The sequence below is a fragment of the Corapipo altera genome, unplaced genomic scaffold (genome assembly GCF_003945725.1).
Source record: "Corapipo altera isolate COAL_440 unplaced genomic scaffold, ASM394572v1 59, whole genome shotgun sequence".
In the NCBI taxonomy this organism is placed as follows: domain Eukaryota; kingdom Metazoa; phylum Chordata; class Aves; order Passeriformes; family Pipridae; genus Corapipo; species Corapipo altera.
The window spans coordinates 1,775,985-1,795,310 of NW_020884917.1; the positions used below are offsets into that span (position 1 = coordinate 1,775,985).

General features: G+C 36.5%; 1 protein-coding gene across 3 annotated transcripts in view; it reads right to left on the minus strand.

Moving 5' to 3' along the window:
• Positions 1-19,326, minus strand: part of CNTNAP2 (contactin associated protein like 2) — a 1,017,942-nt gene that overhangs the window by 350,047 nt on the left and 648,569 nt on the right. The window lies entirely within an intron of this gene.

Consider the following 19,326-nt stretch of genomic DNA (forward strand, 5'->3'; position numbering starts at 1 on the left):
AGAATCAATAATTTGCAGTTTTTTTGTATTAAAACACTATGTTTCTAGCTAATTAAATTCTTTAGTCTCCTTTATAAATGAGGCTGCATTACATAAAAAGCAATACAAAACACAACACAACAAAACAAGCCTTCAAAATGGCACTTCCCTCCAGAAGCAGGCTTTGAAGTTAGAAATCATCACAAAACAGAACTGGAAGTAAGTCCCCCATCATTGGGTTCTGTGTCTTCCCACTGAGTACACCTACATTTTAAGAACTGCTTCTTACAAAACGTTGCTGATTCCATTTTGAGAACTTTCTTGTTCTGTGACTCCTTCTGAAAGGAAAGTCTAGAACTTAATCCTTTCAAGTGTGATATACTTGCTTTTAATTTCCATCCAAAATTTATGCATAGAGAGTTTACAGATGCTGTTTTGTTTGGTAATTTTTTTGTAAGACTGATTTGTGTCTTGAACAACTTTTGTTTTCCTTTGGGATTTACGTCTGACTACTTTGCAGAGAGCAATCGAAACTTTTCTTAGTTTGTATTTTTGTGAGAACAAGTCCTCCTGTTGGAAAAGAGATTTTCTGTAGTTCTTCCTCATAGCTCTGCTCCCGCTTGCACTTGCATTCTCAGTATCCTAGAGGAGGTTTTATCAATGTTTTGTGATTTCAGAGTTGATCAACATTTTTGTATTTCTCTACTGAAATTAATTTGCTTAATATATAGCATTTTGCTGACTGTCAAAAAATAGCAGCTCAAAGTCATCCTGAGAGTGCTCAATTCACTAAACACCTTCAGTACGTTCCCACTCATCTTCTTTTTGTCACTTCCAACCAATGACCTCCATCTTTATATGGAAATCCTGTATCACTCTGTACTGTAACTTCCACTGTGTCATCCAAATATTTCTGCTTATTTTTCTAGGCAGAATCTTTATCATTAGCACATTTCAGCAAGATATTCCTAATTTTTAGCCAAAGTTGAAGCATTAAATAGGATCGTCTCTGGCACTGATCTCTGAGCAACTCACATCTCTCAGCCAGCCTCTAGCCCATCAGTATAAATTGAGAGGCAACTCCATTTGACAGTTCACAACTCACTTTGGAATTCTTCTCTTAAACTCTGTCTTTCCTGGTTTAGCTAATAACTTCCATCATTACACTATATCAAATGTTTTATTGACATCTGACAAACTAGATCTATTGCACTTCTCCTGTCTGAGAAAAAAAATACTGTGCTTTATCAGAGAAGGAGATCAGGTTAATCCTGAACTATTGACTGTTGATAAACATCTGTTGCATTCTACTCTACTTTGCATTTACTTCAAGAAAGATAATTATTTCCTTATTCTCTTCAAAAGACTAGTAAGACTACTGAAGGCAGATTAATAGGAGCCTGGTGTTCTGGATATCTCTTTTTCCATTTGTTAAATTACATTAAGTTAATTCCGTCACATAATAATACAAAGCCATGAGCTTTTTTTTGTTTGCTTAGGGTTTTTTGTTGTTTGTTTGTTCCGTCTGTGGTACAATCATCCTAAGTGAACCTGACAGACCATTTCCAGCAAGAAAGAAAAAAAGAAAGAAAAGAGGAGAAAAAGAAGAAAGAAAAAGAAAATGAAAGAAAATAAGAGAGAAGAAAGAGAAGAAAGAGAAAAGGGATTTCATAATGTCCCTATAAGCAGGAGAGTGATATGAAAGACCCATGAAGAAATCTTCACAACTTATTCAGCAGAAATGAGTAATGGTTGATTTTCATTTGCACAAAAAGTTGTTGGAAACAGGAAGGTTATAAACTGTTAAAAATTTCCACAGGGAAAGGGCAAAGATGCAATGAGATTCATTATCGGTTAAAAAGTATTTTCAGAATATACATCAGGAATGCCTTGAGTATGTTTGTTTCTGCCTGAAGGCAGGAGAATAGCCTCTCTGGTCTACTCCAGATGCTTTTCTAATCCAGATATTTTCATGTCCCATAAAACCCAAAAAGTATTTCTTTCAATCTCTTATTTCTCATTCTGTGACAAGATGTATATTTTCTTATATAGCATAGTGGTGACTGTGCTATTTAACCTCCGTAAGTCAACAGGTTTTGGTCACTACCTCAGTCTTTTCAGAGGACTATATCCCTTAGGACACGGATATTTAATATATTAACTAGTTTCCTCAGACATATTGTGCCAAGTGTATAGTAATTCTCCAATTCTTAGGTTTGGAGATCATTTGATCAGGAAGATAAAAAGTTATTTTGAACAGGAAGTCAAATGTCCAGATGGCCACACACAGACTGTTAAATAAAGTCCCTCAGTATGGAAGAATCATCAAACATCTCACTATTTAGCACTGTAAAGCACAGACCTTTCCTTAATTTCCTTGCCTTCTCCTTTCACACTTCCTATTCCTAGCGTAAGTGCAAAATACAGCTTGTGTGTAGCTACAGCCTGAATCAACTCTCCTTTTATATAAATTTGAAACAATCAAGCCAAAGAAATCACCAAAACAAAACATTCACCTGTGCTATTACTCCTCCACCTGAGAGGTCAGAAGGAAGGAATGAACTACACGTAACACATAACACGAGATATCTGACATATACTGGCCCGCAACTGTACTGAAAAGAACTCAAATGTTACAGTGATAATTACAGCATGAGAATTTCTGTAGAGCAGAACAAAATGTTAAAGGCTTTTTGCAAAGGAAAATAACCCAGGTTGAATTATGCTTAACACAAAATTCAATCTTTTCCTTCTCATCGCCAAATCCCTACCTAATCTTGCTCCTGATCACACCTCACCTCTCATTTCTCTCCCAAATTGCTTCTGTTTCGCTTTTTTGTCCATATCTCTGTCTCAGAGCTAACCACCAGCAGTTTGTTTTGAATGGTTTTACAGTATTTTTCCTCTAATTGCCCTTTTTATCACCTCCAAAAATATCCTTAAGATCCATGGTTTATCATAATTTTTGCAAAGATCCTTCAAAATGCATACTGCTGTCCTTGCTGAGTATGCTGTTCTGTTGCCATCATCCTTCATTCACATACACACAAATCATAATGTTTAAACATTATCTTTAACATTGGGTTTAACATAATGTTAAAACATTATAAAAATTTAGACTTTTTTTACTGTACAGGGTTACCTCACTGTTCAAGAAGACCATGAAAGATTAGGCCTAACATACAAGGAAAATAATTTGTAAGAGCAATAAATAATGCTTTCAGATGTTAATCTGAATCACAGAATATATATATGTTTATTTAAAAGACATTCTGTAAGCTAGTAACAACATCACAAAAATATTTTAAACATATGCATCTGTTTGCAGTGTTGCTGCTCTTTAATGCAATAAAATGCATTCCAATCATCATGGTAAAAGTAACACTGAACAATAAGATAATCCACTAAAGGACAAAGTACTATTGCAGGGTCCTACTGTACCAACATCATTCCATAGAGAGTCCTGATTTTCAGCATATCCTAAATGAAAGTAAAACCAGCTGACCTACCTTTAAGATTCTGTCTTATTTCTTCCAGTGTAATGAGTGTTTAATGTGACTTTGAGATTTTCAGTAACAGGACTTGGATCTGATATGCAAGGTGTCAGAGACTGAAATGTTTGATGATTTATGCATTCTGGGAGACTTTTGCAGGCTTTTGACTTTTGATGGGCGGCTGGGCTCATTCCCCCCCCCCTTTTCCCCCGACGGCGGCGGCGGCCGGATGTGGGCGCGGGAGCTGGGGGCGTTGCTGGGACGGGGAGAGTTGGGAATGTTGGAGTGCAGCTGTTGAGCCCCGAGAAGGCGGGAAGAGCCAAGTTTGTCACGCCCTCTATATGAATTCCGCGCCAAAAGGGGGACATCAACCTATGAAAAACAACTCCCCGCCTTGGGGGAGGTGCAAAGGATATGGATTTTGACTGGTGACTTTGGGGGTTTTGGCGGGGTTTTTGCTTTTCCTTCTCCCCCCACCATCGGCGGATCAAGATATCGCTGGATCCAGTGGGTGGTGACTATCTCATCTTCTCTTTTTTCTTGTTTTTTTCTTACTCTTATCCTGTCTTTCTCTCCCCTATGCATTTTTGTCCTCCCCAGAAAGGATATGACAGCACCCAAAATGTTAGCATATTTATTGATACAAAATTGTTAAAATAAATCTTGTCAATATATGCTTTAGACACCGATTATTTAGTGTTATTTCGCTTTAATCCACCCCAAAGGAGTTACTGATAAAACCTGGGTTACCCCCTCCCCCCCCTTTTTCCTGGGGCGGGTCGTAACACAAGGCAACACAAAGGGCAGATGAAAGGGACTGTAAAATTAATTTAGATTCACCATAATTCCCAAACTAGTTTCATTTGCTGCTGACTTCTAACCTAATTGTGCACAGATGCATATAATCAACAATGGTAGAACTACATAATCCTGAACCAAGGAGGACCTAGCCTTTCTTTATCACTTAACAGTAATACAAGGCCATGTTTCTTTGGTGGACGTTATCAGACTTGTTTTGCCATGAGATCAAAACAAAATGCTTGGCACTTTTAAAGACTGTGATTTGTAAACAGCGAATCAATATTAAAATATGCAGTGACATTTGGTTAAACAAAGTTCCTTTATGGCATATTCCCAGGAAAGGCTGCCAAACATACTTTTGGTGTTATCTTCAGACCGGCAAGGTGCTATACTATGCTGTTTGCATTAGAATGATTAATGAAGGACTAATGCATAAAGAAAAATACCACAGTTAACTCATTTGGATTAAGTGATCTTCTTAGATTTATGCAGGTTTTATTTTGTATACAACAGTGTAGAGACTAATTTTTCCTTTCTTTTCTACTGCTTTTAATTTTCAGACTGCTTCACAAATTAGGTCCTTAAAATTAAAACATGCTGGTTCCACTTTAGCAGTTCCAGGAACTGGATAACCCATTTTGCTGCACTTTTTGTGGATAATTTCCTGTACCTGTTATGCACAACCTAGGTTCAACAGTCTGATGGCTGAACAACTACTTTTGTCCAACTCAAACTCTTGCCACTTCTGCTGAAGCGAAGCAGGGGAGGGTGAATCTACTGCAACAGCTAACACGAGGGAATTTCACAGCCCTAACGTCCCTTTTGTCAGTTCCTAGTAATTGCTTCATGCTAACAGGAGGCCAACTCTGTGGAGCTGAGGCAGGAGGAAAGGGTGTATAGAGCAGCCCTTGTTCAACTGTTATTTACCTCCTCTGGGGTGGAGAAGGTCAAGGAGGGGAAAAAAACAGGATAAAATGGGTGGAAATGGCCCATGGGCTACATCCAGTCCCAAAGTTTCAAACTGGAGTATGTGATGATAATGTTACAGAGGTAGATAAATGATAAACCCACGAATGCATAAATGAACTAATCAGGCTAGATAAAAACAATAATTTCTGTTGCACAATGTTTTGTCAGAAAATGCAGGGCTAGGTCTTCAGCTGGTGTAAATAAGAATATTTGCATCTATCTTAAGCCTGTTAAATGAATTGAAACAAAAGGAAGACTAAACTGTTATGAAAGGCCAGCTGCTAAATATTATCTGTCTCCAGTGGGGTTTTATTCAACATTTTCATGTCCTTTTGAAGACCTTTACCTAGTTATTACCTAGTTATCTGCTTTGAGAGCAGATGAGAGATACCCTGCATAAATACCTTTTTTGAACCGGTATCTTTGAGTTTATTATTTGAATAAACATGTACAAGAGGTGGTAGGTAGTTACTAACCTAACTCTGCCAATATGGCACAGTTCAGACCTCCTGGGGATATGAGAATATATGTTAAGCACTGAGAATCTCCAGAAGAATCTCATGGTTTTGAGTCACTGGAGTTCTGAAGAACTCTTTAAATCTTTCCAAGCATTGCCCTCTTCGAAATCTGAGTGGTTTAATTTTGTATTCATCTAATCACCTCTCTTTTGTTACCTCAGATAGGTAAAGTAGAACACAGTGGCTGGTTTGGGGACAAACCATAAAATATATTCTTTGGTGTCTTGTTAACTCTTTACTATTTCTTCTTTTTACAGTTTTCATGAAATACAGCTCCTGAGATTTTATGATGGCAGCTTTATCATCCATGTTAGACATTTGGAGAAAGTTGCTCTTGTTCTTTAGAAGATCATAGTTATCACAGCACATGGACCAGTGAACAACTGATATAATACAGAACAGTGACTACAATATTCCCCCCTAATAAACACAAGTTATCATGCATTGAATCACAGGCAAATACAGATTTTATACAGCTGTGTTTTAAATGAGTTTATTACTAAATTTATATTTTGGGGAATAAAGAAACTGATAGTCAGAAATCTTTATGATTCTTCCCATAATGTAAAGAATTACTTATTCATAAAGATGATTATAAAACTGATGGATGATTTTATACTAAAAGCCTCTTCTGCATCAAAACTGGACATGTCGTAGCCCTTGGCTGTGACACTTCCTCACTCCTTGGTGCATACCATAGCAGACCTTATATTTTGCATTACTTGTTTTGATCTCCTGTGTCTTAATCAGGGACAACAGCTATCTCATGTTGATCTTCAAACATGTGACAAAGCCTTGATGCATCATATGCAAAAACCCATTAACTATGTTTTGCTTGGCAAATGTAGATCACATAAATCACCTTGATGCTCGTGGAGCTATAAGATGCCATCAACTACTATTGAAATAAGGACAGTCTTGGCTCAGCATCCTATTATACTAATCTGGCTATGACATGATGAGATGGAGTTGTATTTCATAACTGGTAGGTTTTGAGTTGAACATACTGAAAGTCAATGTCCCAACTGTTTTTATGGCATGGTGGTTTAAAGGAAACTTGAGATAAACATGATTTAGTGCTAGTAAAGTGATGCTGATCTTGTAAAGTGCAGATTGTCTAAATGACTTATACTACAAAATGGTAATAGTCCTAAAAAAAATAATCACAACATCAAGGAGCCTTTTTACTTGCTTAGTATGAATGACTTTTGATTCACCTAAAACGCTTCTGGGTTTTAGTAGAGTTTTTAAAGTTTTTTTTATTTTACTCTTTACTATCATTACTGTTAGGAATCTGGTCACCTTCTTCACTGTGATAGACACAACTGAAAGCTCCCCTAGAGGACCAATTATCTTACAAATATGGATTGGAAGGTAAAGTTAAGTTCTAATGTCTTCACAGAAACTGTGGATCTTGCATTAATGTTTAGATTATAAATGGTTAATTCCAGTGGATGATTCCAGCAACCGTACGACCAGAAGAGTCTGTTCTGTAAGCTATAGAAACACTTTCTGCCTAAGCAGTGAAGGTTTTGCCTTGAAAACATAGTCTTGGCAGTAAAGCAAAACACACAGACTATACAATGAAGCAAATGTGAAATGGAAGTTAATGTTTCTGAGACGTTTATTAATGACAACTGATATAAATGCCAGTGTCATTATTAAAATCCTAGCAGAACATGTAAGTCAAGGACACTAATTTCTCCTGCCTCTGAGAGAAACTCAGATTTTCCTTATTTCTTGGTAGAGCAAAAATAAACCTACCAAGACTTTTAGTTATCCCACTGTACTATAGAAGAACAGCTGAGGTCAGCATGCTTTTATTTCGGTATATCCTTGCCAACTTCTAGTTTGCTCAATATTGGCAAGGACATATAGACTATGTTCTCCAAGTCATTAATTTAAATTTGACTTGGATCAATCATGAATGAATCAGATGTAGACAGCATTCACAAATTATTTAGTTCATGTGGAACACTCTCCCCAAGTTGACCCATACAGCCACAAAGCATAATTATGTGTTTATCATTCATTAGAGGTAATATAATGTGAAAATTCACTTATAACCCTTTCCCCTTTCTCTATTCTCATTTCTCTTCTTTTTACTTTGCAAGATTTTTGGATCAGAAAAAAGGATTAAAATTTATATTTGTGTAGGACATTATCACAATGGAATTTCCTCCTCCTTATCATTGCAGTCATCTGGAACAACAACAATAACCAGTAACACAGAAATGAGTTCTTTTTATACTACACTTTTCTCCTTCAGATTATCATGGAGCATATGCTAAAATCTACACAATCTGCTTTTTCTCCTTTACTATACCATCTACCACAAACAACAATATCCTCAGCTAAAATATCATGTATAAAACATGAATCATATAGGTTAAACTGACTTAATCCCCTGTTCTTTGTCTGTGTTCTTAGTGCACATCAGTATTTTAATCCTTTATAGAAGCTCTAAAACATTTTTATAAATTACAATGTAATGAGTGTTGTAGTCTAAAGACATCAAAAGCAAGGATGGACAAATGAATTTGCAGCTCTGCTGCAGTGTGGTCACAGATCTGTGATAAATACACTAGTACAGTGCTCTACCCACAACCTATTATTCAATTAATTTTCAATTTGCTTGAAAAGAGATATGTACTGTAAGTAATAAACAATTCATTTATTAACTGGAACTTGTGCAATGAACTGTTTTGATGCCAGGAGGCTTACTATTGAAGTAATAAATAGGTGTGAGTGCACACATACGTGCATTTATGTTCACACACCTACATTCAATGTGCATAAACATACCTTTGCTTTTTCAAGGATTTCAAGCTTCTGAAAACTGGCAGTCCTTTCAAGAAAACAATTCATATTTAGAGCAAAACTGTTTTTAAGAAAAATGTAACTATAAGGATACAACTGTTTTAATAACGTACTTGACTGTAAAAAATGTAATGACACAATCCTGGTATGCTTAATTTTAATTACAAATAGCTCATTGTTGGGAATCTATTATTCTACCTAAATAGGCTTGTGATTGCCCTATAGAAAAAATGATAGACTATAATTTAGAGTAGTTTAGAGGCTCCTGATTTTAGTTTTCTGCTTTTCAAGCACTGCAATTTGGGAATCATAGTTCAAGGTCTGTCAGTATTTCAGTTTATTATAAGCTTTGATTTCTCAAGGGTTTATATTTCAGTTACAAAAATTTACTCCAGAAATCCAGCACACAAGGCAAAAGCCAGAACAGAAATAAATAGTAGCATACTGCCAGCATTGGTTCTGAAATACCTCATGCACTTAGTATTCCAGGAGAGTAAGGACAGGCTGGTAGATAGTTTGAGAGGTTTTATTTTAAGCAGTAGAGGAAAAAGGGAAAACTCCCTACACAATATTTTGCTTTTGCTTTCCAGACAGTTTGTCATTAAATTTTTGACACTCCTTGAAACACTCTTCAGAGGAAAGGGCCAGATTTGATTAATATCTCGACTTGAACAAATGTTGGAAAACATGTTGAAGTTCTTGAAACATGTCATTTGACATATTCAAAGTAATATTACCAAGCCAAGTAATAACACCCTCCAACACTGTTTCAATTTGAAAGTATATTTCCAAGTATTTTCCTGAGGGAGAAATGGGTTGGAGCAGTTGAGTGGGGCAGTATGCAAGAGAACTGTTGAAGGAATCTGTACAACTTAGATAGCTGCACCGACAGCTGAACTGGAAATAAGAAAGTAGCCTTAAATTCAGTAGATCTGATACGGGAGTGATCTAAACTGGTCGTGCACCACTGGCTGCATCAATGCTAAGGAAGGAATTTAATATGAAAACTGAAAAGCAGATACAGAGAGACACTGTGTGTAGAAGACAAAAGTGTGAGAGAGAAAAAAAATGAGAAAATAAAATGTTTAATCACAAATGTGAACACTGTTGGGGGAACCAAACAGCTAGAAAAAGAGAAATTGAAGAGCTGCTCAAAGCAAGGCAATAAAGAAAAAACACAGACTCCAAGGACAGGAGAAGAGATGAACTACTGCAACCTCAAGCGTCGATGAAATTACTCATGAAACAATATAATCAACTCATCATGTCAGGATACTTGCACTTACATTTTGGCACTGAAAAAGACCTCTTCATCCCTGATTTTAAGACTCAGTCTTTTTAAACTCAAGGTATTTTGACTGTTTGATGGATATCTGCTAAGGTCTTCTATTTACCTTACATTCAAAGAGACGTGATGTCATATGTACAAAAGAAGACAGAACCATCATCACTGCTGCAAAAATGATATGTCTTTTCATTGTTTGACTATTTCAAAGTGCCAGCTATATGACATACATAGTGCGGGTCTTGCAGATAACTTCCATTTTAGCCAATAGTTTTGATAATGAAGTATTACAGAATTAGCCATGAAAACAAAAATTTGTAGTTGATTTATTCCATTGACTTACTGGAACAAGTTTCTGCTTTATACAAAATACTAGTGAGATAAAACATACCCAGTTACAAAGTGTTGTACACGCACAGATATTGCACAAAATGCTGTCTTAAATTCTTTAGAGTTTTTTTACAAGGCATGTGACTGCTAAAAAAATTAAAACACAAAACGTCACTATTAAAGACAGAATATAAATAAGTATTGAGAACGATGAAATGTATGATTAAAGTGGCTAATGGTATATATTACTAAGGTAATATTATAAGATTAATGATAAGTACATAAGCTTATAATAATCACAGTATGGACCTTGCAGCAATGAAAGGCTAAATAAAGCCTTGAGATGATAGTTGGTTATTTGCCTTTCAATAGAGAAGTCTTCTCCAATCTATTCTCTGTAAAACACACAGTACACTGAATGGATAACTCACTGGTTTAGCTTATTATCCTTAACCACATATGCTATACATTTTATTCATGGCTTTACCTACAAACACTATTTTTTTTCTCCTAAAACTTTGCTTTGTCTATTTAGTGCTTGTCCCTTAACTTTAGTATGTTAAAAACATGTCAGCAATTCCTACTGCTTCATCTCCCTGTAATACAAGAGAAGCAACATCTTCCTTTGGTCAAATCTTTTCTTACTGAATTATGTTGACATCAAGAGCTTTGAAGCTCTTCCCTCTTTCCTGAATGATCCGCATATAGCAGGTAATGCAGGAGTGATTGATGTAGAGAAGGTGTATCCCACGTGTTCAGTCATGCCTCTGCTGACCTGTACTTACAAAATAATAAATATGGTAAGCTGTAACAAAAAGTCACAGTTGTAATAACCTATGGTCAGGCACCACAACTGTGCATACGTTACTCTTTCTTCCCCACTTACTTTACCTACAATATCAGCGGTATAATTAACCAACTTGGTGTGTTACTTTAAGTCTGTTTTACCCTCAGATACACATCTTCTTTCTACCTCTAGCTGCTAGGAGTATTATTGGTCAGACAAAAGAATCATGAATAATATCATAAAGACCTTTATGGAACCCAAAATTTTATCAATGTCATTGAATGTTTTTATGTACAGGGTATCCTCAGTTATGCATCATTTACTCATGTCCTTGCAGTGAAGGAACAAATGTGTAGATGTATTCAGTCTTACAGTGATAATGCTTAGGATGTAGCCTGTGTACTAACTTAGCTCTGCTGTAGCTAGAAAAAGTGTTTCTGGATCAAGAAACAGAGCAAAATCTCTGAATCTGCATTTACAAACCTGATCTGATGAAATTAAACTAGAGTTTTGTAATTTATATGAATTTGTCCAACAGAAATAAGTCTATAAAGCTTTGAAAGCCTCTTGTGGAATCCACAGTCACTCTATAAAGCTTTGTTAAAACCCAATTTCTGAGATAGGTTCCCTAGTAGGCTTCTGTGGTTCCTGGTTTTGATAAACAAGGACCTGCATCCAGCTCTGCTGAAAAGACAAATAAGGAAAACTTTTCTTTCTAAAGAGATAATACAAAAACTGGTCAATAGCAAAAGGAAATGTTCCAACTAAGGAAGAAAATATTCTCTTTGATCAATGTAAAAATTGTATATTTCAGTGTTTCATGGGAAGATATTTTTACTTGCTCTCTACTGTTCAGATATGGAGCACTGGAATCAAGGCTATACTGGGTAATTACATACAGTGGCATGGTACAACCATTCTTTATATTTTACTGTATAAAATTCTGAAATAAATTATATTTAAAAGGGCATCAGATGAATCAAGATCTGCTAAAAAATTTGCACTTAATTCTTAGACTCATAAATCCTGATTTTGATGCTTGACCAAGCAAAGTTAAACCCAGTTAAGAAGAATTCATCATAGTTTAACTGAGTCCAACAAAAAAAGATGAGAAGTGTAAAGCTTCAATGCAGAAATACAGTAAAGTAAGATTTAAACTAGAGATTACTATTCCTCTAATACTTCAAAACAAAAAAAGTAAAGAGCAATGAAAAGTGAAAAGAGTGGTAGCCTTTGTGACTTTCCATTCTAGTCTATCAAATACCACATCAAACTTGCCAAATTTAATATGTGAATCACATTTTCAAAATACTTTTAGTGGTACTCACTACTAATTTAATCTAAAAATGTAAAAGAGTTTGCTCATCTTTGACTTCTTCCCTAAAATTGGAAAGACTCTTAAAAGTCTTAGCTCTTTATTTCTGAACAGTGTTTCCATCTTAATATTTTAAATAGACAATGTGTTTCTTCAAGTTATATGATAAGTGAACAATTGTTATCTCTTATTTATATAGCATTCTATAATGAAGGACTAAGTGTGACTTCCTTCTGTAATAGTGAAGCTACTTGTGCTGCCGGACCCATGCAGAACTCCAGGTGGAGGGGTCATTTCCAAAGGAATGAGCACAAAGGACTCACCTGGCAATTTACGGCCAGTGCACAACAATGCGGTGTTGATTTTTATTACACAAATGAAAGCAGATTTTGAAGCTAAAGTGATAGAGTGATAGCACAACAAAAGAAAAACCCATCTGGTACTGTTTCCTTTAAAGTAAATGAGAATTTTGTAGTGGTGTTTAATAGCAACAGGGTCAAGCTGAAATTGTCACCAAGCCTAGAAAACTTGGAAAGCATAATTCTACTGCTCTTGATGATTTATAAAGTGCAATACTTAATGTTTAACTGATAATTTTAAAAAGTTCAACAGTGAGTTACATTATGATTCTGTTACTTGATACATTCAAAGAGATATTTTACCAGACAAATGCTGAAAAATATGTTTAACTACACAGTGAGAAGAAATTTTTTATTATTTTAAGCTTTGACAAAATTTCAGCTGTATACAGCTAATGCACAAATACCAAGTTCAAGACTTGCATGTATATCTGATAAACAGTTAATGCACAAATACCAAGTTCAAGACCTGCATGTATATCTGATAAACAAAAAAGTAGATGTAATTAGAAAGAATGCCATGATGTGGAAACATCATTCTTTGTCTTCCCATTCCAAATACAGATGTAGAGCTAAAACTTGAAGTGTGAATGTGTGGGAAGAATAAATGCAATGTTTAACACACAGAATGCCTTTTGGTTCTTCATGAGGACTTGTGGGGCCAATAGGCAGGTAATTTGGAAGCCCTTAAGTCCATGTTCTGGAGTTACTGGGTTTATATTGTGCAAAAAAAATTAGGGTCCAGACGTCTTCCAAAAGACTCAGTGTTTACACTAAATTTATCTTGTCTTTCACAGATCTTCTTCCTCTTTTCTTTTACATTGGCTGTTTGGGGAAAAGACGGAGGGAATTTTTTTTTCCTTTAAACCAGAAAGTGTTGCTGGATACACAGATTCATAGTCTTATCTAGAGCTCTTAAGTGGTATCAACAGGATCCAGTGGATGCAACTTCCTATTGTTTGTCCCTTTGTGCATTACTGTCTATCTGTGCAAAATAGCTATTAAGTCAAAGCAGAGAACTAGAATGGCCTTTGGTGTTATTTGGTAACAAGCACATTTTAGGAAATTTGTAGCCCTTTCCCTTTACCCATGCAATGGTTTTCATTCTACCTGTTTAGATGGTTATTTCAAAGTGCAATTTATTTCAAAATTGGGTTTAAAGCTTGATACTTTACAAACTGTAAGAATCATCACCACTAGAACTGCAGAAGTGGAAATGAGCTGTGTCAAGCAGCTCTTCCACCAAAGAAAACCTATCTTGTAACTACAATGCTAGGCTCCTGATTTTCAAGTATGATAATCTAGCAGAGCCCATGTTAGTGTGAAAGGAAGTGGCTCACAAGAGAATCAGACTAAGAGACTCTTAGTTTTGGTCCTCACAGCACTGTCAAACACATAAAAGCTAAATCTTCACATGTTACAGATCACTAGAGATAAATCAGCTACCAAAATCTGCTTGAAGTTTTGAAGCTACTCAAGAAGATCTTTATAGTGAGTCACCAGTCTGGCAAAGATAGGTCACATTAAAATTAGGAACTAATGCATTATTTATATTAGAGAGATTGTAACTCAGAAATCACTGTTATTATAAACAAGAGAAAGGTCTATGCAAGAGCAGTGAAATTATACTGCAATTTGCTCAGCTACAAAGATAAATTATTTCTAAGCAATATGTATTATAAATAGTGGTGCTGTACAAATAAGCTGTCTCTGAATTATATTGGAACAGGAAAAAATGTTACCAGTTTCTGTGAAAAACTGAGATTGGTTCACAAGATAATGACAGTCCTCACAGACAGAAGAATGCATGGTTCCCTGTGTGCTACAAACCACAACCCAAGCCAGAACCTTCATTGACAAAACTGATTGCTAGAATTCTGAACAAAGTGCTACAAAATCATCAAAAAAAATTAGACATTATCACGTTTAAATACAAAAATCTATGATGTAGGAAAAGTAAGTTTATCATGCAAGAGAAGGAGAAAAAATACTAGTGAACATGTCATCTAGAAAAAGACAAAGATAATTTTGCACTAAAACAACATTCTTATTTATTGTAAGCCACCTTTTCTCCAGGCAGAACAGTCCTAGCTCTCTCCGTCTCTTCTCATAGGAGAGATGTTCCAGTCCCTTAATCACATTATGGCCCTTTGCTGGACTCTCTCCAATATGTAGCTCTCTCTCTCTTGTACTGGGGAGTCCAGTATGGACCCAATACTCCAGGTGTGTCCTCACCAAAGTTGAGTAGAGGGGCAGGATCACCTCCCTTGGCCGGTTGTCAATGTTCTTCCTAATGCAGCCCAGGATACAGCTGGCCTACTTTGCCACAAGTGTACACTGCTGATTCATGGTCAGCTTGGTATGCAGCAGGATCCCCAGGGCCTTTTCTGCCAAGCTGCTTTCCAGCTGGTCAGCCCCTAGCTGGTACTGGTGCATGGGGTTAATTCACCCCAAGTTCAGAACTGTTCATTCATCTTTGTTGAACTTTGTGAGGATCCTGTCGGCCCCTTTCTCCAGCCTTCTGATGTTCATCTGGATGTCAGCACTACACTCTGGTATGTCAGCCACTTCTCCCAGTTATGTATCATCTGCAAACTTGCTGAAGGTGCACTTTGTCCCAGCATCCAGGCCACGAAGGAAAATATTATACAATACTGGCCTCAGTATTAATGCCTGGAGTATCAGTCAGGTCACACTAGTCACTTGCTTTCAACTGGACTTTGTGCCACTGATCACAACTATCTGGGTCCAGCTCTTAAACTAATTTTCAACCAAACTCCCTATCCACTTATCTAACATACTTTTTCAGCTGCTCTATAAGGATGATATGGGAGACAGTATTAAAAGCTTTACTAAAGACAAGGTAAACAACATCCTGTGAAACATGAGGTCACACAGTCTGCACCACGGCTCTCAATAGGATTTAATTGAATGAAAACAATGTAGTAGGTGCTGTCAAGTATTAACTGCATAGTAAAGCCCAGGATGCATAGTTAATTTTACCTGAAAAGAAAACTACAGATAGAGAAACTTAAAGCACAAGAAATGCTTCAGACAACTGAAAAGCACATGGGCAAATAACAATGACAGGTAAGAGTTACTGAAGTTAGGACACATAACTTAATTATGCTATCCTCATGAAAAATACTGCAAGATCATTAGCAGCCAGCAGGGATAAGCATCTCCGTTTTATTACTCACAAGAAACACTCAAAATACGTGAACATATGCTTTAAAATGTCAGTGCCTCATTCTGACCTCTTCTTGGGCTGTCATAATTTGTTACTCTTATATCCTAATACATTTTAATTTCTGCCATCCTCTCTAAACTTCCTACAGCACAACACTTGCAACAAAATCTTGAAGTGTAGATGGTGTCAAAGCATCTCACATCAATTCCAAAATATACTTGTTCTAATTAAATTTAGGACTGTAAAGTAATTTATAGGCATGGGTTTTATTTCCATCTACACCTATAAACAAGGTTATAAGACATAGCATGCCCACTGGCCATTCTGTTGCTGCTGCCTGGTCCTATGAGGCTCTCCAGGGAGATGTCCTGGGTGCTAGTGTTCAAACTAAGCTTTTAAAATGGCTCCATTTCCCGATATTGTCTAAGGTATGGCAATGCTGCACTCTAAACAGGGCCTCCTCTGTCACAATATATAACCAACAAACCAGTGAGGATATTTCCTTTACACTTCCCTTGACTGAGCCATACATTATACTACATTAGAGCCCTTTGAGATGGTCAGCTAACATTCATTTTACCATGGCAGTATGCTGTAGCAAGCTGACAGTCATGGCACACTGGCAGGGCAAAGGACGGGCCTGGCAGAACAGAGCAATGATGAACAACCATGACACCAAGCACCCAGATCATCTTACAGACTGTGATCACAAGAGGAGTTGGCTTTTAGAGATTAACCCAGATATTGGTACCCAATGTCTTTCAGATGCTGACTGTGCCAACACTTCTAGACTACCTCTGAAAAGATGAGTGTTCTTTTCACTTCCTAGTATATAACGTTCACACATAAACTGATTTTTATTGCAACAATAGAGTTTTAAATAGAAACACCTGCATTTAAAAGGGGCAAACTTGTTGCATAAGCCTAAAAGACTAAATTCTCCTAGAATAAGCTCCTTTTTTTTTTTTTCATTTGAGTGAAGACACTCTGATAATGGCTTTGGTACGTATTAAAACCTATGCCGCTTGCACATGCTTGCACATCCTTTACCATCCCCCCCTTTTTTAACCCAGAAAAATTTACATCTCAGTACACTACAATTGTGCTTAGCTTTGTCAAAGAAATATATAAATCATTTTTTTGAGCATAGCAATAAGAGTAGCTTCACACACAAAAAATTCAGATCTCTTCTTTCCATCCTTCAGTGAAGAAAGTCCTCACCTGACTAACATCTGCTTTGTAGAATAATTGAAGCTTACATTAGAGCAAGCCACGTAGAATATAGTGAACAGAGATGAATATCCTAAAACCACATCATTTTGTTTAATTAAGAACATGTTCAACCACCACAATTCCTTTGAAACATTTCCTTAGATATAGGATAAGACACTGCAATGGAAGATTTGAGAGTTAGCCATAGAACTTGAAAAAGGCACATATTTATTAGAGGTTTCTGCATTAAATCCCCATCATATATAACACCAGTCCATTTCTATCTTTGCATTCATTTCTAGCCTTTCAAACAAAGTAAGAAGCCAAATAGGCACTGTGCCTTTAATTACCTTAAGCAAGTGAAATCAAGCCAAGTGCTTTACTTAGTGGGGAAAATTAAACCATCTCCTTAAATTTTTATTTTTTTTTTTCACTGTAAAAGAAACCATAATGTGGTGGGGCTCTTTCAGTGACATCTCAAAACTGTATCATATACAAACCCTGTACAGAGGAGTAACTAAAATAATTTCTCTCTTGGAGGCTGATTAGTTCAGACAGACTGAAGAAGCAACAGGAAACAAACTAACAGGCCTCAGTGCCATCTGCAGTGGTGGAGGAAGAGGAGGCAAACAACTGATCCTCAGATAAACTCGGTGTGGTGAAAAGCCACCTATTTGCAAGTGATTTTCAGTAGGTTAAAGCTGGGCAGGCAAGCTATCAGTATATACATACATACACAATCAATCATCCACCCAGCTCTAACTCTACAAAGATAGTAAGCCAGAGGACAATGTAGTGTAGCTCCTGTGAATGTCTCATTTCTTTCATCATGAAGGATTTATCTTTTCCTTTGATGGAAGGATATTGATTAGATTCCAATGGATTTGGAGGGTATTATGGGAACCAATACCAGGACAACAGATGGCTTCATCTCTAGGTAAATTTCATGCTCTTTCATTTAATCTTCAGAGTTCTGCTGGGAAGTTGTTTCCTACCGTATATCAGCTGGATCTTGGCCTCTTTAGTTGAAAATCAGCAGGAAAATTTTGAGGCCAACAGTTATGTAAACAAATGTCTTCCATTTTAGATGACAGGACAATTCCTTCTGCCTGAAAGGTTTTCTCAGTGATGTCTCCTATCACCCCTCTATTTAATGAGCAAATGAACAAGGTAGAGTGTAATACTATTACCTTTATACTTTCCTCTATAAATACAGTCCATGACTTTGCCAGAATTTGGGAGACACACAGAAACTAGCAGATCAAACTGACTTAGAAACAAACAAAGTGGACTTAATATGAAAAAACAGTGGAAGAATTTAAGAAGAAACAGTGGAATTCTGTTGGGAGCATAGAAAACCTCCTTATCAGTGAAGTTCACACTCTCAGTACAATGTCTGAACCACGGTACTCCTGAAGTTTCAAATGACATGAGTCCTAGCTATAATTAATTTCTCTGATTTATGGCTGAATGGCCCACTTCTCCTTTAATATGAAGCCCTGCAAAACAATTTGCTATTTCTCTGCAACAGAACTAATTTTAACATGCTATCAAGTGGCTGTCCTTGAAAATTATCTGTAGAATTTGCTCAAAATGGAAGAAGTAGTTTTTTAGGTGGAAGAATTTATTCAAGTGCTGAAGTGCTTCTGAAAAAAACCCATCTCTATGACTATACAATAAAGGGAAAAATGTCAGCTATTCCTTTGCTGGAAAGTTGTCTTGGAAAATTTCTTCTAGGTAAGAGCTTAGTGTTCAAAATCAGACAGAAAAGGCAAGCAGAATGCTAAGAACTACCATAGAATGAGGTAAGAATCAATGATTTTTGAAAATAACATTTTACCATTATAGATATGCGTGCTGCCTCACATTTGCATACAGCATGTATTTCTTCCTACCTCATCTCAAAGAATAAGAGGCTAAAATAGTCCTGGAAGAGGACAGCTAATATGCAGAACAAGGCAAGCCTTTAAAAAGGCGTGGTAAACTGGCACCAGGAATGAATAGGCTTTGTTCTCACAGGATCTAAAACAAATTCACTGACATTACCAGGTAGCATGGTCAAAATGAAGAAGTCTTTCCTCATTCTCTTCCACTGTAGAGATCATTACCAGGGGAATAAACAGCAGAAGAGTGTTCAAAACAGAGTGGAAAAACTATAGGCAAGATAAACATGAGTGCCAGCCTCTCGATCAAGAATTTCTTAAACTATTGATGGCTGGAAAGTAGCCCAGGAAAATATTATCCTGCACTTATCCTGTTTTTTGAAT